Here is a 26,867-nt window from a genome sequence, read left to right on the forward strand (position 1 = left end):
CAAACCTTGACAGTGACCCATATGGTACTGGAGAGGGGAAGTGGCGTCCTTCAGGCTTGTAGGAATCTCGGGTGGGTAGGTTTGTGGACCGTCCCTCTGCATCCTGTTGAAGAATAACATGGTCAGCTGGGATCAGTCACGATCAGAAATAACAGGCAGCCGAGATTCAAAAAATAAAGACAAATCCTGAAAAAGGACTTAAACTTTTTAACCACAATGTGATGCAGATAGAAACAAAACATCATTTGTTAACAAACAAGATGAAAGACACAATTCAGGATCCAGGGTGTGTATTCCTTTCTTCTCTTGGAAGAACAGCATTGACATGAAGTGTCGCCTTTGGATCAACCATTAATAGATTGGGACCAAATTCAAAAGAGATTATGAAATTGGACACAAAAATGGGCAGACTTACTTCCAGTTAAGATAATACTTTTACAAAAATGCAGTAGGAAAAAGCTCCATGTCACAAGTGCAAGCAGACAAAGACAGGAAAACTGTAATATGTACCATGACTCGAAAGATGGTGAAATGTTCTGCCCCAGTTACACTTGTGAATTCAATGTTATCTGAGTAGAACATAAAGAAGACTGGTTTTCAAGCCAATACTAACTCAATAAGTGCATGTCCAAGAGCTCTTTAAGGACTACATATTAAAGCCGTTCCCAAACTTGGAGAGAAGAGACATCTTACCCAATGTCTAGATTCATTCACTTGACTCTCAATTAATAATATGGCGGGGGGGGGGAAGGAGTAAACCTTACAAGCTGATCTTTTTACCGACTGAAGAATTAGCTATTCAGATGGAATCTGAATGATCTAAGTATTCATATTCAATGAAAAATTAACCAGTCCATCTAGGAAAGAAATGGAAAATTTTATTTCAGCCAAATTTGAGGATTATAACCCAGGAAGAACATATCAGAAAGCTCTGAAAACTGTTCGGCCCAATTAGAAGTCAAGGCACAGTTATATAAGCTTTTTGAGACAAAGGGCTGTACATTAAATGGTGTATTATTGACAGCATACACAGTCCAGATCTAAGCATCATCGTGGCTGCTTACAAGATCCAAAGGAGTGTTATTTTTAAAGGAGTTGCCTTGTTGATGCTGGGATAATGTTTTTCTTTACGGTTGAGCAGGTATTTCTGCCGATGGGGGAGGTTTGGTCAATGCCTAATACAGATACACAATGCACAGTAAGGGCGGAGAAGAGGCCAAAGGGCAGAGAAAAGTTTCATTTCACAATATAAAGATCTTGAGAATATTTGTTTATAGGATGGTGTATAAAAATAAGACAGAAGCACAAAAGTAGGATATAGTTATCTCAAAATCTAGAAGGAAGAATCATCTGTCAATGACTGTGTTAACATTAAAAGCCAAACTCACTTGGTTTTGAGTGAAATAGGTAAGATACAAGTCATGATTTTAAGTCCGGGATAATAGATTTTATTAAATGTGCACTCAGTCTGGCCAGTAGTTCTGGTACCTACAAATTGGCCAGATAGTGTCCAACTGCATGATCTTGTTTGAAAGCTCCTACGATTGGATACGTCAGCACATCAGCTCTAATTGTTGTAAACCCACAGCAAGATGCAGTTTTCACCACTGAAAAGGATAACAGATCTCTTATCCAGGTCTTTCTGGACTAAATTTCGAGATTATCTTTCATATCAGTCATCTTGTTTGTAGAAAACTGTTTATCGAGTGGCTGAGAATTAGAGAAGGTGTTACATGAAGAGAAGAGGAAGTGGGGTGAGCTTTACTGGACTTCTAAACAGGGAAAGCCACAACACGATTGCAGCTGATGTAGCCTCCCAAGGTCTTGCTGTTTCTGACAAAACACTGGTTATATTTATTGGTTCCCTTTGTCAACTGAAAAACATGCACAACCTAAAAGTTGAGAATTATGGTTTTCTTTTGACAGACTTACTGGGGACTATAGCCAGAGATACAGCTTCTCAGTGCTGAGGGCCTGCTCCAAAGAGGTAAAGAGAGGAGCCAGGAGATATAGGAGTCTTTACTGGAATAAAATATAGTAAACATCAAAAGATCACTGCTAATCACAAAACAGACATCTCAAGATAAAGACTTCAGTGCTTTCTGTATATGGGAAGATGCAAGACTCGGACCTCATTGAAATTATTCTTTAGATATGCATCTTAACTAACAAGAGCCAGTGTCCTATTTTTGTCCATCCTGAATTCTCCTCAAGGTGCACCTTCCAGAGTGGTTGCTGTCTTTAAGGCTGCAATATCATTTGTTTACTGAAATGACAGGTGACCTTCTTTGTCCAAATCTTAGAACACTGAAAAATATGTCCACAGATGGAAAGATTGGAAATAGACTGACGATTTGATGCAACATAAAATATGAGTGTTTGGAAATTAATAAAAATCAAAAATACTTAAAGAAATGAATTGGGAGTTAAAATCTAATGCCTAGCATGTTTACATCAACATCCCTTTTTTGTCTCCTAAAAATAACTTGCATGTGATTTAGGGCAAGTGATTAGCTTCCTTTGTAGTTAGAGTTTAAGTTCTCTCAGATGAGTATCTAAAAGTCTGTGATATTTGGGGGCACATGATTAAATAATAGTTTCTTTGGCTGTAGATGTTTTAGGTCATTGATCAGAGTTGAAATTTTCAGTGAGGTAGACATTATTCATTTCCACCAAAATCCTTCTTTTTTTTCCTGAAAATTGAATTCTTCTTTGCTTTAGGATATCAATGTGTTGCATTAAATATATTCACATATTCAGATGCTCTTGCCACTCGTTGAGGTTGTGTGATGTAAGTTATGGTCAATTATATAGACACAGACTCAGACGGCATGGACTGTCAGTACCTTTCTTTCCCTTTCTGCCTTCTAATGTCTAGAACAGAGACACATACCCAAAGGCAGTCAGCGTCCTCCTGAGTCCAGAAGAAGAAAAGCCATACACATATCTTGGCAGAGCAGGGAGATAGGACATGCCTGGGACCTTGATGACATCATTGGTCCTCTGTCTTCACTCCTAACATAGTGACTTCTGGCAGCTGGAGATGATCCACCTTTGTATTTAGCCTTCATTAGTCAGATATTTGTTTTGTTTTGCTTTGATGTTTGCTTTGTTTTTGAACGTGGGCTCATTCCTAAATGATGCACTTAGTTGCATAGTAATCCCCTTACTGTATATTAATAGTTAAATCACAATTAAATTATGGAGGATTTGTAAGCAGCTCTTGACAGGAAACCACCCTCAGCAGGAAACCCCCTTTCCTGTCACTTTAGCAAAGCTATATTGTAACTAACCTTAAACCAGTCACCCCCGTGCTCTACTCATCTTTGGCCCTAGCACACCTTTCACATCTTTTAATCACACAATACCTTGCCTAACTTGTCAGTTCTCTCCATAGATCAAAGAAGCAGAAATGAAGAAGAAGTAATTACAGGTGATCAGAACACTTCCCTAGCTTCCCATTCAGTAATCTCCTGACAAGACTGCATGACCAAACTGTGTGAACAAGATAACATCTAGAGGAAGATCCCGAGGAGATGACATGCCTGCACACAGTGGAGGATGGTGAGGGCTCTGACCCCCTACTGCAATGTTTAACCGAGATTACTACTCTGTTTCCCTTTAAAAAATTTCGTGGCGGAGCAGAATCTTGAGAGGTGGTTTTGGGGGACCCTGAGTCCCCCATCTCCCCAGATTGCCAGAATTCTGATTAAAGGCACCTTTTTTTCTACCATTTGTGAGTATGTAATTGATTGTATAAGTGACAAGCAGCAGGGCTTGATTCATTTGGTAGCAGATTGCCACAGAGACAGCGACTGCTTTGAGGCTTCGTGATATATTGAGGCTAATGAGGATACGTGATACAAGCTTGAGGTTTTTATCAAAAATATTTTTGAACCTCAGAACAGTAGTCACTTGTGGGTCATCTTACATAAGTTATTTCACCTTTCTGAGCTTAGTTTTCTCATCCATAATATTTGAATATTAATAACTGTGATATGAATTTATATTAATAACTGATTATAAAGGACTTCACAAAGTGCATGGAACAAGAGACGTGTCCAAAGACTATGGGTTCTCTTGTCTTTCCCATCACAATTAGTTCATTATAATCTATCACAAAAATTGTCAAACAAGCCATTGAGAATCTTTTATAACATGAGAACTCAGGAAAAAATATTAAAGTCAGCAGTATTCAATTTCTGATTGATAATACATGCTGTACTCACAAAGTGTATTCATATGTAGATGCTTGTATGCACACGGATACCTGCACACACACCTGTTGTTCATACATAATTTTTTTTTCTTTTTTGCGGTACACAGGCCTCTCACTGCTGTGGTCTCTCCCGTTGCGGAGCACAGGCTCCGGACGCACAGGCTCAGTGGCCATGGCTCACGGGCCCAGCCACTCCGCGGCATGTGGGATCTTCCCGGACCAGGGCACGAACCTGTGTCCCCTGCATCGGCAGGCGGACTCCATACATAATTTTTATTTACAAGGTTGGCAAGGACACAAGGTAGAACAGATGCAGCTTCGGCAGTGCTTTCAATAGCAGTTTCCTGAATAGTTTAAAGGGCAAAATATTTTGAAAACTTAAGAAGGTTGCACATTTTGGAGCTCACACTGTATAAACCTTTGAACGGCTTTTCTTCAGCATCGGCTTATTAAATCAGTGGACAACGAGCATGTCACAGCTGTCATTACCATTTCATCCTAGGCTGCGTTGTCATACCTCAGATGGTTCATTCCAAAGAAGCTCTACACAACTCCCCATACATCCTCACATAAACAATCCATTAAACAATCCTTCATTCACCATAATTATTTAATTTCTTTCCATACACTTCCATTTCCAATGCATAGACAAAAAATGACATATTTCACACCTTCCTTTTCCATTCTTTTTTATCTATTTTTTCTCTGTATTGTAATCAGTGTTACTATTACTACTGGTTCAATCACATATTGCTGTATATTAATGTAAAAGATTTTGTTCAGTGGCTAATTATGAAATCACTATAATATTAAAACATTGGTTTTACTATGGTTATTTTTAGTAAAACTTTCTATTACACTAATTGATAGCCACAATTAGTTATTATATAGTCCTTCAACAGGATGACATTTTAGAATGTTAATTTTCTCAAGATGACAAGTGTCTTGGCAAAGATCTCACAAGTAGATGATAAGAGAATTAAGACAAAAAACCTTGGCTTCCACTTTCTTAGTCTTACAACCTTTAGAAGAAACATGGAATTTGGAAAAGAATCTACATTTGGAATCTATTTTTCAGTACAAAAATGCATGAATTTTTATTGATTTAGTCAATCAAATGTTTAATCTTATATATTTAAACTCTACCAAAAGATGAGGAATTGAATTGAAAGACTTCTTAACATAAGAAAATGTTGAAACACACAAACTTTAATGAAGCTTTCCTTAATTAAGAAATCAAACCTCCTCTTGTGTTCTATTTATTTAGTAAGTCATGAAAAACAACAAGCATCTGTATCCTTAAAGAAAAGACCCAGAGGGAAACTCAACAAAGAAAAAACAGAAACAAGATTTCTGTCAAAATACTCTCCAGGGTCAGACATACTCTCTCCAACCTAGAAGAGAATCAGCTTCAGACAGCGAACTGCATCAGATGGTGTCTCAGAAGGTCTTAAGCCACCAATTTACAAAAGATTCCCAGAAGCCCTTGAACTTTCCAGAGCTACTGGTACAAACCAACAACACTTATTCCATCCCAAACTTTAAACAGTGATGTTTCCCTGGTAGACTTTTCCCAAATAGGCCCAACAACCAAATGAAAACTCAACTCTGCACAGCATTTGATTTGATGAAATTATTTTATCCATCGTGGGTTAGAAGGATGTATCATAAGGAAACAGCAGCTCCTACCTGGAGCTTTTATTTATGAGACTGAGAAGCAATGTAAGTAAATCACCTGACTCATATTTGATGCTCAGTATCTCATAGTCACATTTCCAGATGGTGTTGAATTCAAGAGCGTGAGCGACATTCACTCTACTTTGTGGTGCGTCTACAGTGACTGAGGTAGACAGTGGAAATGACCACTCAGCTCTTTATGACAAAGACATGGTTATTTAGGTTCAATGTGAGCCAGGGGTGGGAATTTTTGTTTGTTCATACTTGTAGCCCCAAGTCCAAGATCAGTTTCTGACATATACTAGGTTTTCAATAAATATTTGATGAGTCAATGACAATCCTTCCCCCTCTTCCTAGAGGAATGCCATTTTATAATGTTTCAAATCTCCCTATTTAGATATTAATACATAAGAAAGCTATACCTCTGTCCCTTGCCCTGGCATTTATCTTACTTGGCAACAGGAAACCCACTTTGTAGCAAACACATTTGCTCTTTCCAACGTAAATTAAGCTTTTTATTAGATGAGGTAAAACATGATTTAAGGATCTGGAACAATAGCTGGATGGTTATATTTTCCTTCTGGAGCATATTATTGTGAATGATTTCCTCTATCAGTCACCATTTCAAATAGTAGATGAAAGAAGCAATTCCTGGAAGTATATAAAGGGCACAATAAAGTGAATCACCACCAAGCTTAAAAGCATTTTTGAAGACAGAAATTAAAATGAAGTGTAGCTCCCTCACCAGAAGCAGGTAATAGTTTAGGGATATGTGCATTCTATGGTTTTTAACTAAATTAACTTCACATATTATGTGTGACATGGTCTGCTCATCTCTGTCATTAATATCAAAACAACAATACAACATTGTCAAATGACTGAATAAACTAGTGAATTGAGCAAAGGGGGAAAAACAGTGTTAAAGGCCAGTCTCTTCTCTCTAAGATATTTGTTATGTAACTTCCCTATGCCACTGACTCTGGTATTACTATTTGGAAGATGAAGCCAATGTTATAGAATGAGAGGGTACAAGACTCCTTTAATCAGTTTATTTCCAAAGAAGCTAAGTTTTTTGTTTGTTTGTTTGTTTTTTTAAGGCAGGGATATAATCTGACTCTCAATTTCTGATAGTAAATCCTTATGTCCTACTTGGCTGGATTCTGTCACTCACTTCCACCCCCTCCATTTTCAGAACAAGCCTGTCCTTGATAAGCTCTGAGCACTAGTTCAGCAGACAGAAAGTGGAACCATCCATGCTGACAGACACAGAGCACAGAGGGTGCTGATGCGCCATGGACCCTGGGGATAATCAATGACTATAGTGGGCTAAGGACCCTGGCCAGAGTCCAGATGTCCTGGGGGATGACCACCCCCTTGCAGATCATTCTCTTTCTCTTTCCTGGGCCGTTCAGTGATGACCGTGCAAGACCAGGGACCAAGGCAGAACTTGTATGTAGACACGAGGCCATTGTGGTTGCTAGGAGCAGGTCAGTTTCATCTCTCATGAGGCCTATTGGTGAGGGGCTGCTCAGGACCTTCACCTACTGTGTGGAAAGTCCAGTGATGAAACCTGATGTTAGCCCCAAAATTAAATACCAGGCCATGCAGGAAAGATCTTCCTTATATTCTCAGACTATCTGTGTTGAAGGACAGGTTATCTTTACTTTTCTCTTCTTTTCTTTTTTCTGTCTTTTTGTTGTTGTTTTCAATTTTATCTGCCTGTTTCTATATCACACTATACTGGACTGATAATTTGTGAAATACAATAAAAATGAATTATTATTCATGTTTTTGTAAATGACATATTGCAAAGTTGCTAAGAAAGTAGATCTTAAATGTTGTCATTACAAGAAAAAAATTGTAAATACGTGTGGTGATGGGTGGTGACTAGATTTACTAAGATGATAATTTCACAATATATACAAACAGTTGAATCATTATGTTGTACATCTGAAACTAATATAATGTTATACATCAATTGTACCTCAATTTTTAAAAATTTAAATAAAAACAAACAAAAAATGAATTACTAGTATAATATAATGAGCATTTTTTTAACAACCGAAAGACATACATGCAGAAAATGTCTCAATAGTTTTATGACTTCATTCAACAAAAACAAATTTAACTTTTATTAAATATAATTCAACCAAATATAATATAGGGAAATAAAAGAATTAGAAAAAGTACACATCTGATTCCTTGAAAATATGCTTAAAAGTAATCACTAGCTTCCTATCACTGTTCAAGTGTAACTAAACAAAATATACAGTTAAAAATTTGACCTCCCATATTAATGTATGTACATGAAGTTTTAATAAACACTAAAATATCAATATTTGAAGTATTTTAATGTGACCAATGAACTTCTTGTTTGTTAAGGAATTGACAGCTATTAACACAGGTAATAAATCCCTAAGTTGTTTATGTTTTATTTGAACAAAAATTTTAGTACAGAAACTAGTCTTTCAGAAGTATGTTGATAAGAATATTAAAAGAAATGAAATTTAAAGCTATTTCTGCAAGCCCAGGACTTTAACTTTTATAAAAATGAAGCATGGGATGCTTCAAAAGGAAACAAAGATATTTCCATAATTATTTTAAACACATTAGTAGCTAGTTCAAGCAAATTATCATGTAAATTGCAGTTAAATTAAAATGATTTTTCAACAAAAGAGGTGGATTCTGTATCATGGAAAGATCATTTAAATTCAACTATAATTTTTAATTTATAAATTAACTATAAAATTATAATTTCCTTTTGATAGATCTTCTTTTGATGGAAAACAATTTTCAAAATATTTTATCAACTTCATAAAGTGTCTATTGATAATTTTTCATAGATATGCACCATCAAGGTCATCCTTTAGTTGATCTAAAATTGTTTAATTACCAGGAGGATCTTCAAGAGGGCAGAGGAGTCAGACATGAAGATCACCTTCCTCCCCACAAATACATTGGAAATACATCTACATGTGGAACAAAACCTACAGAACACCACCTGAACGCTAGCAGAAGATCTCAGACTTCCCAAAACTGTGACTGGCAGGGTCTTGGTGCTCTGGCCGGGTGTCAGGCCTGAGCCTCTGAGGTGGGACAGCAGAGTTCAGGACATTAGACCACAAGAGACCTCCCAGCCCCACATAATATCTATTGGTGAGTGCTCTCCTAGAGATCTCTGTCTCAATGCTAAGACCTAGCTCCACTCAAGGATCAACAAGTTCCAGTGCTGGACACCCCATGCCAAACAACTAGTAAGACAGGAACACAACCACAGCTATTAGCAAAGAGGCTGCCAAAAATCATAATAAGGTCACAGACAAGCCAAATCACAGCACCAGATGTGTTCCTGCCCACCAGAAAGACAAGATCCAGCCTCATCCACCAGAACACAGGCACCAGTCCCCTCCACCAGAAACCCTACACAACTCACTGAACCAACCTTACTCACTAGGGGCAGACACCAAAAACAATGGGAACTATGAACCTGTAGCCTGCAGAAAGGAGACCCCAAACACTGTAAGTTAAGCAAAATGAGAAGACAGAAAAACACACAGCAGATGAAGGAGGAAGATAAAAACCCACCACACCAAACAAATGAAGAAGAAATAGGCAGTCTACCTGAAAAGAATTCAGAGTAATGATAATAAAGAAGATCCAAAATCCTGGAAATAGAATGGAGAAAATACAAAAATGGTTTAACAAGGATCTAGAAGAACAAAAGAGCAAACAAACAATGATGAACAACACAATAAATGAAATTTAAAATTCTCTAGAAGGAATCAATAGCAGAATAACTGAGGCATAAGAATGGTTAAGTGACCTGGAAGATAAAATAATGGAAATAACTACCACAGAGCAGAATAAAGAAAAGAGAATGAAAAGAATTGAGGACAGTCTCAGAGACCTCTGGGACAACATTAAATGCACCAATATTCAAGTTATAGGGGCCCCAGAAGAAGAGAAAAAGAAAGGGTCTGAAAATATATTTGAAGAGATTATAGTTGAAAAATTCCCTAACATGGCAAAGGAAATAATCAAGTCCAGGAAGCACAGAAAGTCCCATATAGGATAAATCCAAGGGGAAACATGCCAAGACACATATTAGTCAAACTATAAAAAATTAAATATAAAGAAAAAATATTAAAAGCACCAAGGGAGGGAGCTTCAAAATCGTTGAAGAGTAAGATGTGGAGCTAACCTTCCTCCCAACAAATACATCAGAAATACATCTACATGTGGAACAACTCCTACAGAACACCTACAGAATGCTGACAAAAGACCTCAGACCTCCCAAAAGGCAAGAAACTCCCCACGTACCTGGGTAGGGCAAAAGAAAGAAGAAAAAACAGAGACAAAAGAATAGGGACAGGATCTGTACCAGTGTGGGAGAGCTGTGAAGGAGGAAAGGTTTCCATACACTAAGAAGCCCCTTCATGGGCAGAGACTGTGGGTGGCGGAGGGGGGGGGATCTTCGGAGCCACAGAGGAGAGCGCAGCAACAGGGGTGAGGAGGGCAAAGTGGAGAGATTCCCTCTCAGAGGATCTGTACGGACCAGCACTCACCAGCCCGAGACGTTTTTCTGCTCACCCGCCGGGACGGGAGGGTGCTAGGAGCTGAGGCTCAGGCTTCGGAGCTTAGATCTCAGGGAGAGGACTGAGGTTGGCGGTGTGAACACAGCCTGAAAGGGTTAGTGTGCCACAGGTAGCCAGGACGGAGTCTGGGAAAAAGTATGGAGCTGAGAAATGGGCAAGAGACATTTTCTTGCCTTTCTGTTTTCTGGTGCATGTGGAGAGGGGATCAAGAGCGCCACTTAAATGAGCTCAAGAGGTGAGGAAGCTGTAGCTATCAGCACAGACCCCAGAGACGGGCATGAGATGCTAAGGCTTCTGCTGCAGCCACCAAGAAGCCTGTGTTCAAGTACAGGTCACTATCCACACCTCCACTCCCAGGAGACTGTGCAACCTGCCATTGACAGGGTCCCGTGATCCAGGGACAGGGTCTCAGGGAGAACACACAGCGCAGCTCAGGCTGGTGCAATGTCACGCTGAGCTCTGCCACTGCAGGCTTGCCCCACGTTCCGTACCCCTCCCTCCCGCTGGCCTGAGTACACCAGAGCCCCCGAATCTGCTGATCCTTTAACGCCGTCCTGTCTGAGCAAAGAACAGACACCCTCAGGTGACCTACACACAGAGGTGGGGCGAAATCCAAAGCTGAACCACAGGAGCTGTGCAAACAAAGAAGAGAAAGGGAAATTCCTCCCAGCAACCTCAGGACCAGTGGATTAAACCTCCACAATCAACTTGATGTATGCTGCATCTGTGGAATAACTGAATAGACAATGGATCATTCCAAATTGAGGAGGTGGACTTTGGGAGTAACAATATATATAAATATATATATATATATATATTTTTTTCTTTTTTCTCTTTTTGTGAGTGTGTATGTGTATGCTTCTCTGTGTGATTTTGTCTGTATAGCTTGTTTTTTATCATTTGTCCTAGGGTTCTGTCTGCCTGTTTATTTTTTTAAATTTATTTTATTTTTTTTAGTATAGTTTTTAGCGCTTGATATCATCGGTGGATTTGTTTTTTTGGTTTGGTTGCTCTCTTCTTTCTTTCTTTCTTTTTTTATTACTTTAAAACATGTTTTAATACTTACATTTTATTTTAATAACTTTTAAAAAAATTTATCTTCTTTTTTCTTTCTTTCTTTTTTTACTCGTTTTTACTCTGAGCTGTGTGGATAAGAGCCTCTTGGTTCTCCAGCAGGCGTCATGGCTGCACCTCTGAAATGGGAGAGCCAAGTTCAGGACACTCGTTCACAGAGACCTCCCAGATCCACCTAATATCAAATGGCAAAAATCTCCCAGAGATCTGAATCTCAAGATCAACACCCACCTCCACTCAACGACCAGCAAGCTACAGTGCTGGACACCCTATGCCACACAACTAGCAAGACAGGAACACAACCCCATCCATTAGCAGAGAGGCTGCCTAAAACCATAATAAGGCCACAGACAACCCAACATAAACAGCCAGACGTGGACACGCCTACCAGAAAGACAAGATCTAGCCTCATCCACCAGAACAAAAGCACTAGTCCACTCCACCAGGAAATCTACAAAACCCACTGAAACAACCTTAGCCACTGGGGGCAGACATCAAAAACAATGGGAACCATGAACCTGCAGCCTGTGAAAAGGAGACCCCAAATACAGTAAATTAAGAAAAATGAGAAGACAGAAAAACACAAAGCAGATGAAGGAGCAAGGTAAAAACCCAGCAGATCTAAAAAATGAAGAGGAAATCGGCAGTCTACCTGAAAAAGAATTCAGAATAATGATAGTAAACGTGATCTAAAATCTTGGAAATAGAATGGAGAAAATACAAGAAACATTAAACAAGGATCTAGAAGAACTAAACAGCAAACTAACAGTGATGAACAACACAATAAATGAAATTAAAAATACTCTAGAAGGCATCAATAGCAGAATAACAGAGGCAGAAGAATGGATAAGTGACCTGGAAGATAAAGTAGTGGAAATAACTACCACAGAGAAGAATAAAGAAAAAATAAGAAGGAAAAGAATTGAGGACAGTCTCAGAGATGTCAGGGACAACATTAAATGCACCAACATTTGAATTATAGGGATCCAAGAAGAAGAAGAGAAAAAGAAAGGGACTGAGAAAATATTTTAAGAGATTATAGTTGAAAACTTCGCTAATATGGGAAAGGAAATAGTTAATCAAATTCAGGAAGCACAGAGAGTTCCATACAGGATAAATCTAAGGAGAAACATGCCAAGACACATATTAATCAAACTATCAAAAATTAAATACACAGAAAAAATATTAAAGCAGCAAGGGAAAAACAACAAATAACATAAAAGGGAATCCCCATAACATTAACAGCTGAACTTTCAGCAGAAAATCTGTAAGCAAGAAGGGAGTGGGAGGACACATTTAAAGTGATGAAGGGGAAAACCTACAAACAAGATTTACTCTACCCAGCAAGGTTCTCATTCAGTTTTGTTGGAGAAATTAAAACCTTTACAGACAAGCAAAAGCTAAGAGAATTCAGCACCACTAAACCAGCTTTACAACAAATGTTAAAGGAACTTCTCTAGCCAGGAAACACAAAAGAAGGAAAAGACCTACAATAACAAACACAAAACAATTAAGAAAATGGTAATAGGAACATACATATCAATAATTACCTTAAATGTAAATGGATTAAATGCTCCAACCAAAGACATAGACTGGCTGAATGGATATGAAAACAAGACCCGTATATCTGCTGTCTATAAGAGATTCACTTCAGACCTAGGGACATATACAGACTGTAAGTGAGGGGATGGAAAAAGATATTCCATTCAAATGGAAATCAAAAGAATGCTAGAGTGGCAATTCTCATATCAGACAAAAAAGTCTTTAAAACAAAGACTATTACAAGAGACAAAGAAGGACACTACATAGTGATCAAGGGATCAGTCCAAGAAGAAAATATAACAATTGTAAATATTTATGCACCCAACATAGGAGCACCCCGATACATAAGGCAAATACTAACAGCCAAAAAAGAGGAAATTGACAGTAGCACAAACATAATAGGGGACTTTTAACACCCCACTTGCACCAATGGACAGATCATCCAAAATGAAAATAAATAAGGAAACACAAGCCTTAAATTATACATTAAACAAGATAGACTTAACTGATATTTATAGGACATTCCATCCAGAAACAACAGAGTACACTTTCTTCTCAAGAGCTCATGGAATATTCTCCAGGATAGATCATATCTTGGGTCACAATTCAAGCCTTGGTAAATTTAAGAAAATTGAAATTCTATCAAGTATCTTTTCCGAGCACAACACTATAAGACAATGTGTAAAAAATTAAAACACATGGAGGATAAACAATATACTAATTAATAACCAAGAGATCAGTGATGAAATCAAAGAGGAAATCAAAAAATACCTAGAAACCAATGACAATGAAAACACGATGACCTAAAACATATGGGATGCAGTAAAAAGAGTTCTAAGAGGGAATTTTATAGCAATACAATCCTACCTTAAGAAACAGAAAACATCTCAAAGAAACAACCTAACCTTACAGGTAAAACAATTAGAGAGAGAAGAACAAAAAAACACCAAAGTTAGCAGAAGGAAAGAAATCATAAAGATCACATCAGAAATAAATGAAAAAGAAATGAAGGAAACAATAGCAAAGATCAATAAAACTAAAATGTGGTTCTTTGAGAAGATAAACAAAATTGATAAACCATTAGCCAGACTCATCAAGAAAAAAAGGAACAAGACTCAAATCAATAAAATTAGAAATGAAAAAGGAGAAGTAACAACTGACACTGCAGAAATACAAAGGATCATGAGAGATTACTGCAAGCAACTATACGCCAATAAAATGGACAACCTGGAAGAAATGGACAAATTCTTAGAAGTTCACAATTTTCCGAGACTGAAACAGGAAGAAATAGAAAATATGAACAGACCAATCACAAGTACTGAAATTAAAACTGTGATTAAAAATCTTCCCACAAACAGAAGCCCAGGACCAGAGGGCTTCATTAGCGAATTCTATCAAACATTTATAGAAGAGATAACACCTATTCTTCTCAAACTCTTCCAAAATATGGCAGAGGGAGGAACACTCCCAAATGCATTCTACGAGGCCACCATCACCCTGATACCAAAACCAGGCAAAGATGTCACAAAGAAACAAAACTACAGGCCAATAGCACTGATGAAAATAGATGCAAAAATCCTCAACAAAATAGTACCAAAGGGCTTCCCTGGTGGCGCAGCAGTTGAGAGTCCACCTGCTGATGCAAGGGACGTGGGTTCGTGCCCCGGTCCGGGAAGATCCCATATGCCGCGGAGCGGCTAGGTCCGTGAGCCAGGGCCACTGAGCCTGCATGTCCGGAGCCTGTGCTCCGCAATGGGAGAGGCCACAACAGCAAAAACAAAACAAAACAAAACAAAATAGTACCAAAGAGAATCGAACAGCAAATTAAAAGGATGATACACCATGATCAAGTCGGGTTTATCCCAGGAATGCAAGGATTCTTCAATATAAACAATAAATCAATGTGGTACACCATATTAACAAACTGAAGGATAAAAATCATACGATCAACTCAATAGATGCAGAAAATGCTTTAGACAAAACTTAACATCCATTTATGATAAAAACTCTCCAAAAAGTAGGCATAGGGAGAACTTACCTCAATATAATAAAGACCATATATGACAACTCCACAGCCAATATCATTCTCAATGGTGAAAAATTGAAACCATTTCCACTAAGATCAAGAACAACACAAAGTAGCCCTCTTTCTCCACTATTACTCAACATAGTTTTGGAATTTTTCGCCACAGCAATCAGAGAAGAAAAAGAAATAAAAGCAATCCAAATCAGACAAGAAGAATTAAAACTGTCACTGTTTGCAGATGACATGATACCACACATAGAGAATCCTAAAAATACTACTGATAGCTAGTGGAGCTAATCAATGAATTTGGTAAAGTACCAGGATACAAAATTAATGCACAGAAATCTCCTGCATTTCAGTACACTAATGATGAAAAATCTGAAATAGAAATTAAGAAAACACTCCCATTTACCATTGCAAGAAAAGAATAAAATACCTAGGAATAAGCCTAACTAGGGAGACAAGAGACCTGTATACAGAAAACTATAAGACTGATGAAAGTAATTAAAGATGATTCAAACAGATGGAGAGATATACCATGTTCTTGGATTGGAAGAACCAACACTGTGAAAATGACTATACTACCCAAAGCAATCTGTAGATTCAACACAATCCCTATCAAACTACCAATGGCATTTTTCACAGAACTAGAACAAAGAATTTCACAATTTGTATAGAAATGCAAAAGACCATGAATAGCCAAAGCAATCTTGTGAAAGAAAAACTGAGCTGGAGGAATCTGGTTCCCTGACTTCAGACTATACTACAAAGCTACAGTAATCAAGACAGTATGGTACTGGCACACAAACCGAACTCTAGATCAATGGCACAGGATAGAAAACCCAGAGATAAACCCATGCACATATGGTTACCTTATCTTTGATAAAGGAGAAAAGAGTATACAATGGAGAAAAGACAGCCTCTTCAATAAGTGGTGCTGGGAAAATGGGACAGCTACATGTAAAAGAATGAAATTAGAACACTCCCTAACACCATACACAAAAATAAACTCAAAATGAATTAAAGACTTAAATATAAGGCCAGACTCTAGAAAACTCTTAGAGGAAAACATAGGCAGAACACTCATAAATCACAGCAAGATCCTTTTTGACCCACCTCCTAGAGAAATGGAAATAAAAACAAAAATAAACAAATGGGACCTAATGAAACTGAAAAGCTTTTGCACAGCAAAGAAGCCATAAACAAGACCAAAAAGCAACTCTCAGAATGGGAGAAAATATTTGCAAATGTAGCAACTGACAAAAGATTAATCTCCAATATATAGAAGCAGCTCATGCAGCTCAATATCAAAAGAAAACAAATAACCCAATTCAAAAATAGTCAGGAGACCTAAATAGACATTTCTCCAAGAAGATGTACTGATTGTCAACAAACACATGAAAGTATGCTCCAAATAGCTAATCATTAGAGAAATGCAAATTAAAACTACAATGAGGTATCATCTCACAGTAATCTGAATGGCCATCATCAAAAAATCTACAAACAATAAATGCTGGAGAGGGTGTGGATTAAAGGGAACCCTCTTGCACTGTTGGTGAGGTAAATTTATATAGCCCCTATAGAGTACAGTATGGAGGTTCCTTAAAAAACTAAAAATAGAATTACCATATGACTCAGCAATCCCACTACTGAGCATATACCCCAAGAACACCATAATTCAATAAGAGTCATGTACTACAATGTTCATTGCAGCACTATTTACAATAGCCAGGACATGGAAGCAACCTAAGTGTCCATCGACAGAAAAATGGATAAAAAAGTTGTGGCACATATATACAATGGAATATCACTCAGCCACAAAAAAGAAACGAAATTGAGTTACTTGTAGTGAGGTGGATGGACGTAGAGTCTCATACAGATTGAAATAAGTCAGAAAAAGAAAAACAAATACCATATGCTAACACATATATAGGGAATAAAAAAAAAAAAAAAAGGTCCTGAAGAAACTAGGGGCAGGAGGCAGGACAGGAGTAAAGATGCAGATGTTAGGAATGGACCTGAGGACACAGGGAGGCCAAAAGGTAAGCTGGGAAGAAGTAAGAGAGTAGCATTGACATATATATACTACCAAATTTAAAATAGACAGCTAGTGAGAAGCAGCCACGTAGCACAGGGAGATCAACTCGGTGCTTTGTCACCACCTAGAGGAGTGGGATAGGGAGAATGGGAGGGAGATGCAAGAGGGAAGGGATATGGGGATACATGTATACTTATAGCTGATTCACTTTGTTATACAGCATAAACTAACACAACGATGTAAAGCAATTATACTACAATAAATATTTAATTTTTAATTAAAAAATAAATAAAATTGTTTAATTACAGAACAATCTGTAGAAATTCTATTCTTAAAGGTTTTAAATTTTGCTCTTTGATTGTATCTGGCACTGACAAATCTATTTAAATTCTTCCTGGCCTGGATATATTCACATGATTAAAATTGCTGAGAATATCACTCAATATGCATGTGCTGCTGACCAATGTATGGTTACTCTTGTTTCTTATCTTGAGGAATGAGGAACGCTAATGGTCTTTTCTGTAGTTCAAATACGCTTGAGAGAAATTTTCCCAATTTTAACTATCATGCCTCAGCATTCTTAACAATTGTTCATAATCAACTTCTGTATCATCAGATGCTGATGAGAATAATCTAAAATTCAAGGCATTAGATGTTATGCCATTCACAGTTTTTACTATTGCACACTTTAGCTCATCTTACTTTGGGGTGGAGAGGCAAGACTTTCTCAGTGAAGGTATTATTACGTTGATTTACATTTTGACAACAACCAGCTGCAATAATCTGGTGACCACCCAGATTGTTTCTTGTCAATATAGCCAAGTCATTTGAATACATGCACAATACTTTTCCCTTCAAACCACTGTTGATGACAATGTAATCCTTTATAGTTTTATGTAGTTCTGGGTTTGTCAGAATTAATGGTAAAAGTTAAATAAAAATTTCCTTTATTTCACCATCATGTTCAAATAGCACATATACAAAAAGAACTACCATGTTAAAAGTATCTGTGCTGCACTCAATGAGCAGACGCCCCCACCCCCTACCACAGCTTTCCCAAGGAAGCATCTTTGATGTAGTCTTTCACTAATATTTTGGCAACTGTACAATTCTTAGCAACCACACGACAGAAAAAAAATCATGCCTATGTATAAGACCCTTTAAAGCACCAATGTTATCTGGGAAATATGAACAACTGCTCTGTTAACTCTTTAATGTAATGCTCTTTCTTTCAACTAAATCATTAGTTTTGAAGCTATTTTTTTATGCTCTTCTTGTAAATGTTGCTCACAGTTGATGGTTCATTGCTTCCTTAGAGACTATATCTCCAAAAATAACACTTGCTGGCTTTAACACTTGACCCTCAATTATGGTTTCAAAACAAAACTCAGGGCTTCCCTGGTGGTGCAGTGGTTGAGAGTCTGCCTGCTGATGCAGGGGACACAGGTTTGTGCCCCGGTCCGGGAAGATCCCACATGCTGCGGAGCGGCTAGGCCCGTGAGCCATGGTCGCTGAGCCTGCGTGTCCGGAGGCTGTGCTCCGCAATGGGAGAGGCCACAACAGTGAGAGTCCCACATACCGCAAAAAAAAAACAAAAAAAAAACAAAAACCCTCAAGTCATGATGAATCATACATGTCAAATAAAACTAAAAAGGACAGTCAAATAAATTAACGTAACTGTATTAAAAATGAATGTATAACTAAACTGAAGGGGCTGGGGAAAGAGGAACCAGCCTACATAACTTTGGAAATCAGGATTTTGACTTGGATATTTTGAGTCTAAAGACAAAAAGAACTGTATAGAAATACTGTACTCTAGTTAGTAATTTTATTTCTTAAAAGGGCCTAGGTTAGTAATCCTGAAACCATGTGCATGTAAGAATTGAACAAATAAGTAAATATATTGGAGATGATGAGGGTCACGTTTTTTACTTTCAGAAAAAGAAATTGAGAATAGGCAAGACAGAAGGGTCAAATTAACCCTGTGGTGTGGGGTTGGAATCAAAAGAATTAGTGTGAAGGTATAGAAAGAGATAGTAATTGGAGTGACCATAGACAAGTGTGCATGTGAGGGTTAGTACACAGGAGGTACAGAAAATCCGTCATATCACAGGTCCCGACTACACTCAAGGGAAAGAGACTGTACAGGTGTGTATCCCGGGGGTGGAAATTTGAGGGTCATCTCAGAAATCTGCCTGCCCAAGGATAACTACATATAAAATTTAGAGTACCCATACTTAATGGTAAAATATGCACATCTTGTGCCTTGAAATCAGGAATAAAACAAGAATGCCCATAGAATAAGAATAGCCACCTAATTTAAGGATTTTATTAGAGATCCTAGTCAGTGTTATATGATAAGAAACAGAAATTAGCTTTATAAAGATTTTAGATGAAAAAATGAAAATGTTACTGTATTTATAGCCAAACAACATGAAGCAACCCTCTTAAATGGTTATGGATAAAAAATGTGGATCAATATATGAAATCAGCAGTGTCACTAGATTCAGCAATGTTATTAGATATCAGCAATTACAAATTAACTTTTTACATGCTACCACTTGTAATTGCATCAAGAAACATCACATTTCTAAGAATAAATCTAAAGAAAAGATGCAAGATCTTTACACAGAAATATACAGAATATCATTAAGAAAACATTTAAAGGTCTAAATAAAGTGAAGGGTATATCATCTTCATAAATTGAAAATCATAAAGTTATTAATATTCTTCTATCAATATATGATTAAATCAAATCCCAATGAAAAACCAAGCAGATTTTTTTGTGTGGAAATTGAGAAGCTGATCCTTAAAATCATATGAAAATGCAAAAAACCAAAAATAGCTAAATCCATATTGAAGAAAAACAATACTAGGGTGCCTACATTCCCTAATGTTAACGCATTTTTCAAAGTGATATTAATTAAAGCAAAGAGACGGCAGATAGCAAATAGACCGGTAGATCCATAAGATTCCAGAAACACAACTGTCAAATGATATCTGTATTAATGACAAACTTGAGGCATCAGAGCAGAAGTGGGGAGAGTCTGTTTAACATATGGTGGTGGATCAAGTGGAAAACAATATGAAATAGTTATTTAACTTTGACCCCACATTATAGGATATGCACAAATCAACTACGTATGGACAGTACATCTAAATGTTTATTTTCTCAACAATAAAGTTTTTAGAATGTAACTCAGCAGAATATTATTCTGATTCTGGGATAGAAAAATCTTTTTACAACAGGAAAAATACCCAAACTCATTACTGTACAGGAAATTATTGATAAATTAATATTAAAATTATTAAAATCAGGGATTTCTGTTCATCAATCCTCACCACTGAAAGTAACAGAAAAGCCATTGATTATCAGATGATATTTCCATATATATAATGGCAAAGAGCTTTATCAAGAATATAAAATGAAATACCTCATGGTATTTAAATGATATACATCTAATATAAAAATAAGCAAGAGACTTAAACAAGAATTTCAAAAAAGAGTGGGGAGGGAATACCAAATAAAGATACCAAAAGTATCTTTACTTTTGGTATTTTGGGGAATACCAAAAGAGCAAATAAAAATCAGCATCTCTTTAATCATTGGGGAAATTAAAGTAAAACAAGAATAAGATACTATGACACATCATCAGAATATGGTGAGTATTAGAATGAATGAACACCAATTTGTTGCTGAGGGTATGGAAAAAAAGGAGATGTCATAATTTGCTGGTGTTAGTACTAACCAATTTGGAAAAATTGGGAATTATGTACCAAAGGGAACATACATGTACCACACAATGTAGCTAAGGCACCAGTAGTTATGGTACATATCTTCATATAGAAGAGTTCACAGCAGGTCTATAATTCACCTACTTTCTTCTTGGATCAACTAAGGACATGATGACTTAAGACAAATTTCCTTGTGCATGTGATAGTGGCATTTGGTTAACAGAAATATTACAGACCAAGATCTTTTCAAATACTTTTATTAGCATATACCTGGTAAGTCAAGATTGCTGATTTTTAAGTAAACCTGGAACATAAATTTGGGGCATATACAGTAAACATAGTTTTTATGGATAAATATTAGTCATATAATCTCTTTAACCCTGTCTGACTAGTCATTTATAAAATACTTCAACCACACTGACAGCACTGCAGACTCTTAGCTCTTTTCCATTTTTCTGAACCCAGAACGCGTCCCTGTGCAGGAAAGGGAGCACCTTGGGAGCTGTTTCTGCCTATTTTTTGTTTGCCCAAAGCAGAATGCTCTGACTGCATTTTTCCTTGTGCTCTTTGAATCATTAATGAAATTGGAGGTTGATCTATAAGGCCTGCGAGTTTCCTTGGACATGTTGGCTATCTGTAGTAGCACAGACTGTTGTCTGCAGTGGGAATTGTAATTCTAGTCCACAAATCATAACAGTGAAGGCACTTTCTGGTTAAAAATATGGGAAGGAGAGAAAAGCATGAGGCGAATCCAAGGCTACGAATATTCCCTACACATCCTTGATATGAAGTGTTGAAAGATTTGTGACTGATTATGGGGGACAATCCCTTACCAAGGAAATTTGGGAGAAATGGAGACCGAGAGGTCTGGCTAAGTGAACATAGAAAGAATTTCAAGGAGTGGATGAGTTAGTAAATACTATTTGCTAAATGTTATTGACATTGCCAAAAACTAAATCTACGGGAGAAAATTAGATGAAAAAGATTCAAATTAAGTCACACAGAGAAAGACAAATATCATATGATATCACTTATATGTGGAATCTAAAAATATAGTAGAAATGAACTTGTTTACAAAATAGAGTCACAGATGTAGAAAACAAACTTATGGTTACAAGGGTGGGTAGCGGGAGAGGGATAAATTGGGAGATTGGGGTTGACATAGACACACTACTATATATAAAGTAGATAACTAATAAGGACCTACTGTATAGCACAGGGAACTCTACTCAATATTCTGTAATGGCCTATATGGGAAAACAATCCAAAAAAGAGTGGGTATATGTATATGTATAACTGATTCACTTTGCTGTACACCTGAAACTAATACAATATTGTAAATTAAGTATACTCCAATAAAAATTTAAAAAATAATAATAAAGTGGGTGAGAAATGCTCTTAGAAAATTTTTTAAAAAGACCAGTTCTTCTGGTTTTGGAAGGCATGACCTTGCTTGGTCATCCCAGCAGACAGAACATATTCACTCACAAGATAGCTTACAGACTCGTATCCCACACAAGACCATGGAAATACCTGGAGCCGTGGCCAGATTACCACAAGATGCAGAGGTCATTCCTTTGAGGAGTTGGAGCATTTTTTGAGAAATATCAGCAAAAAGTAGGTACATTTATGCCATCATGGATTCTCAGAATAATAACAGGGGGAGGGAACTTATGACCAATTGTACAAACTAGTGAGTGAAAGGAAAAACTGGAATTCATAACATAGTCCCAAGAAGGTACAGACTCTTTCAAATGCTGTGGCAACTAACTTGTAATGTGTAGAAGTAGATGCTCAAAAAACTGACCATATATATATATATATGGCTGATTCACTTTGTTATACAGCAGAAACTAACACAACAATGTAGAGCAATTATACTCCAATAAAGATGTTTAAAAACCCCTGATTTGCCATTATAATTGTCTTTTTGGAAAAATAAGAGCAGGGGAATTTAAAGACTCTAGTCAACTACATGACAAACAGGCTGGAGGATAAACCCAGCCAAAACTCAGTGCCTGGTCTAGTCTGAGAAATTTTGGAGAGGATTTGGGACAAAGTAACTAGGGACATCTTTCAAATTTTAAGAAATAAATTATTCTCTCTCATTGACCTGCCTCTGAAGAGCAAGAATAGAGGTTTAGGCTTGTTTGGCTTTGGACGAAAACACATCCCACCCTAGGAATCCTACTGAACCCTACTCAGAAAGTCATGAGGAAGAAATCTAAATTTACATTGTGCCCTAAGCAGAAATAACAGTCAGTGTTTACAAAGGCTGTGGGGAGGCAGTGTAGCTGGAATGCAAATATTCAATGACTCAAATGCCTTGTGAAGTGTGTTCAACAAGAATGCACGTGGATGGGGGCTCTGGCAGAGATTCAGTACTGTTATTCAGCAAATCTACTGGTGTAGCCTGATGCATTTACTTTATACAGTCCTGGTGGAAGACAGTCTACATCTTGGTCCTAGGTGCCAGGAGAAGACATCAGATAAACATGAGACCAGAAATACCCATTAGGTCAGAAAAACATTTGCATAGAGAGAGTGGAACTCACTGAAAAAAGATAAATGGTTTATTACAAAGCTCAAGACAAGGGAAATTTTGTGAAGAGATCACTTCTTTCATTAACGTGGAGTATTGCTTGTGGAAGTAATGGTGGGGTCTTCCAAGATCTCCCTGCCCCTACTAACATATGGTCTGAACTATAATTTTTTCCAGCTGAGACAAAACATCTTGCTTGTTTCACACATGAAAGTTTCTGGATTGAGGATAGTGCTGCTCTTTGGAAATCAGCCAACGTAGATATGATTCACATGCATTACCATGCTATTGGAGGAAGGTGATGGTAACTCTGCACATTGAGTGGGGCTGAGAGCCATGTATTTAGTGATAGAGGATAAGGGATTTACATCCTCCGGGGAGTGTTTGGGTGTTTATGGATGGATGCTAAAGCCAGTGGTCTATATACTACTAGAAGACTGTCTGATAAAATATGTCTTAAGTAAATTTCTACAGGGATTTAGAAGAAAAATTAAGATAAGTCATACATATATCTATTCAGACGGGGATTGGGAGAATACAGCAGACATCTTGATCAAATCTTACAACTAGGTTTATTAAAAGACTATGCATGTATGTGATCAAATAGTATGAAGATGGAATAAATGATGGCACAGTCCTCTTGCATGTACTGAAACAACCAAGGTAGTGAGAAACTGAACTCCGCATCAATAGAAAATGAATTACCTGAGCATGGCTTTAGGTAGATAGAACTCCCCAAGGGCAAAAGACTGTGCAGAGCTGGCCAGAGAATTAAACTGAACAGAGGGGTGTATGTGTGTGTGTGTTTGTGAGTGTGTGTGTGTACATAAGGTGAGGATGCTACAAATGTATGCTGGCAGTAATTGACACTATTCTAATCTAGACTGTGCTTATCAGAAACAGAAGCAACCATAGAAAATATGAGAATAAGAAAATATAATAAATAGTGTTTGCAGAAGTTACCTTGGACCCACCTGATTATATTTCTATGATCAATGTAGTAATAGTTTGGCCAAAAAGTTCGCTCGGTTGATGAATACGTTGTTCAATAAAGTTCTTGGTGAAAATGAGAAATGTGTCTTTATTTTTACTTAAAAATAAAATGAACTTTTTGGCCAACCCAATACTTCACTGCTACTGATGTATAATAGTGGGCAAGGAAGCATAATGGACATACCACATTAGTTATTATCCTTTCATTGTCTTTTCATGGTTTTATAAAATTGGAATAGAGGTTTAAACAAATGATTGAGGATTGGAGAGATTAATAAATCAACTAAAAAATGTGTGCTCAGATTGAAACAAGTATTCAACATTTTATCTTTCCACCTCATGGAAGTGTTCTTTTTGTTTGTTACATTCTCAGATTGGGGCTATTCCTGTGTGTGCCAATGAAGGACATTATCAAGGTGTAAAGCATGATGTCTGTACCTCTATAGTATCCAGACCACTGAATGTAACTTTTTATATTCTTATGAAAACAATTGGGTATAGACTGTAATCTCACCTTTTGTAGCTAAATTAGGTTTAACTGCAATTCTTTATTTTCAAATCTTATGACATCTTTCTGGGGATGGAGTAAAGCAGAAATGATGGTACAGTTGATGTTACTAAGTATTCTTGAGCAAGCAGTATTGCCAAACTTGACGTCTACGCAATGTATTAAAAGTAAAAAATATATAAATAAAAGTTGTGAGAATTGGAAAAAGGAAGCAAACTCTGATGTTAACATGACATTTTATAAATATAGTGTGAGGGTTAATTTTATGTGTCAACTTGACTGGTCTAAGGGATGCCTAGATAGCTGGTAAAGCATTATTTCTCAGTGTGTCTGTGATGGTATCTCCAGAGAGATTAGCATTTAAATTGGTGGATTGAGTAAAGAAGATGATCCTCACCATTGTGAATGAGCATCATCTGATCCATTGAGGGCCTGTATAAATCAAAAAGACAAAGAAAAGGCTAACCTATTCTCTCTACTTGAGCTGAGACATCCATCTTCTCCTGCCCTTGGACATCAGTGCTCCTTCTTCTCAGAGTTTTTAATTCAGGTCAGGGCTTACACCATCAGCTTCCCAATTTTCTGGCCTTTAGACTTGGACTAAATTACATCACCAGCTTTCCTGGTTTCCAGCTTGCAGAAGGCAGATTATGGGACTTCTCAGACTCCATAACCAGATGCTCCAATTCCAATAAGAAATCTCCTCTATACTTATCTATTGACAGTCAATAGATCAATCAATTGAACTATCTGCAATTGCTTCTCTTTATCTAGAGAACTCTGATTAATACATATAGGAAACTCCTAAAATCTATAAAAGAACATTAAATTAGTACTATTGCTTTGCTGGTAGACCAGATATAACTATTTTAAAAAAATCAATTGATTTCTATATACCAGTAACAAAGAGTTAGATAATTTAAAAGAAAAATTAGAATACATAAGCTATAAACTAGAAGATGTTTTCAATTCCACTTGAATATATAAACAATTTTGACCAAAAAAAAAAAAAAAGAAGAAGAATAAAAATGGACAACCCAATCCGAAAAAAACAGGGAAAAGCATTGAATCAGTAATCAGTGTTCTGGATGAAAAGAATCACAATCATCAAATGAATATATGAAAAATACTCAAGCTCATGAAAAATCAAGGAATTATGAATTAAAAATAAAACATGGAATCTAAATAATAAAAATAGTTCTGAAGAACCTAGGGGCAGGATAGGAATAAAGATGCAGACATAGAGAATGGACTTGAGGACATGGGGAGGGGGAAGGGTAAGCTGGGACGAAGTGAGAGAGTGGCATGGACATATATACACTACCAAATGTAAAATAGATAGCTAGTGGGAAGCAGCTGCATAGCACAGGGAGATCAGCTCAGTGCTTTTTGACCACCTAGAGGGGTGGGATAGGGAGGGTGGGAGGGAGACACAAGAGGGAGGGGATATGGGGATATATATATATGTATAGCTGATTCACTTTGTTATACAGCACAAACTAACACAACATTGTAAAGCAATTATACTCCAATAAAGATGTTAAAAAAAAAAAAAAAACACGGTAACGTTTCATACCCACCAGTTTAGAAAATAAGTTAAAAAGTCAAACAATATTGTTAGCTAAGATAAGGAGCAAAAGAGATAATTACACCCTTCAGGTGTTAGGGGATAGATGTATAATAACTGCTGGGCAGCACTTCATCACTGTCCTTACAGAGTTGAAAGTAGCGGTCCATCCTGGTGAGGTCCTTCCATCCCTCCCTTGCTCATGCCTATGTCTTGAAGCACCTTGACTGCTCTCTTCCTCTCAGACCCCTAATTCTGACCACTTTTCACCACACTAACTTCCACCATCACAGTTCATGTTACCCTCATCTCTTGTCTAAATTATTAAAATATCCTCCTAACTAGTCCCCT

Source organism: Grampus griseus, assembly GCF_964374135.1.
Source record: "Grampus griseus genome assembly, chromosome: 9".
Taxonomy (NCBI): Eukaryota; Metazoa; Chordata; class Mammalia; order Artiodactyla; family Delphinidae; genus Grampus; species Grampus griseus.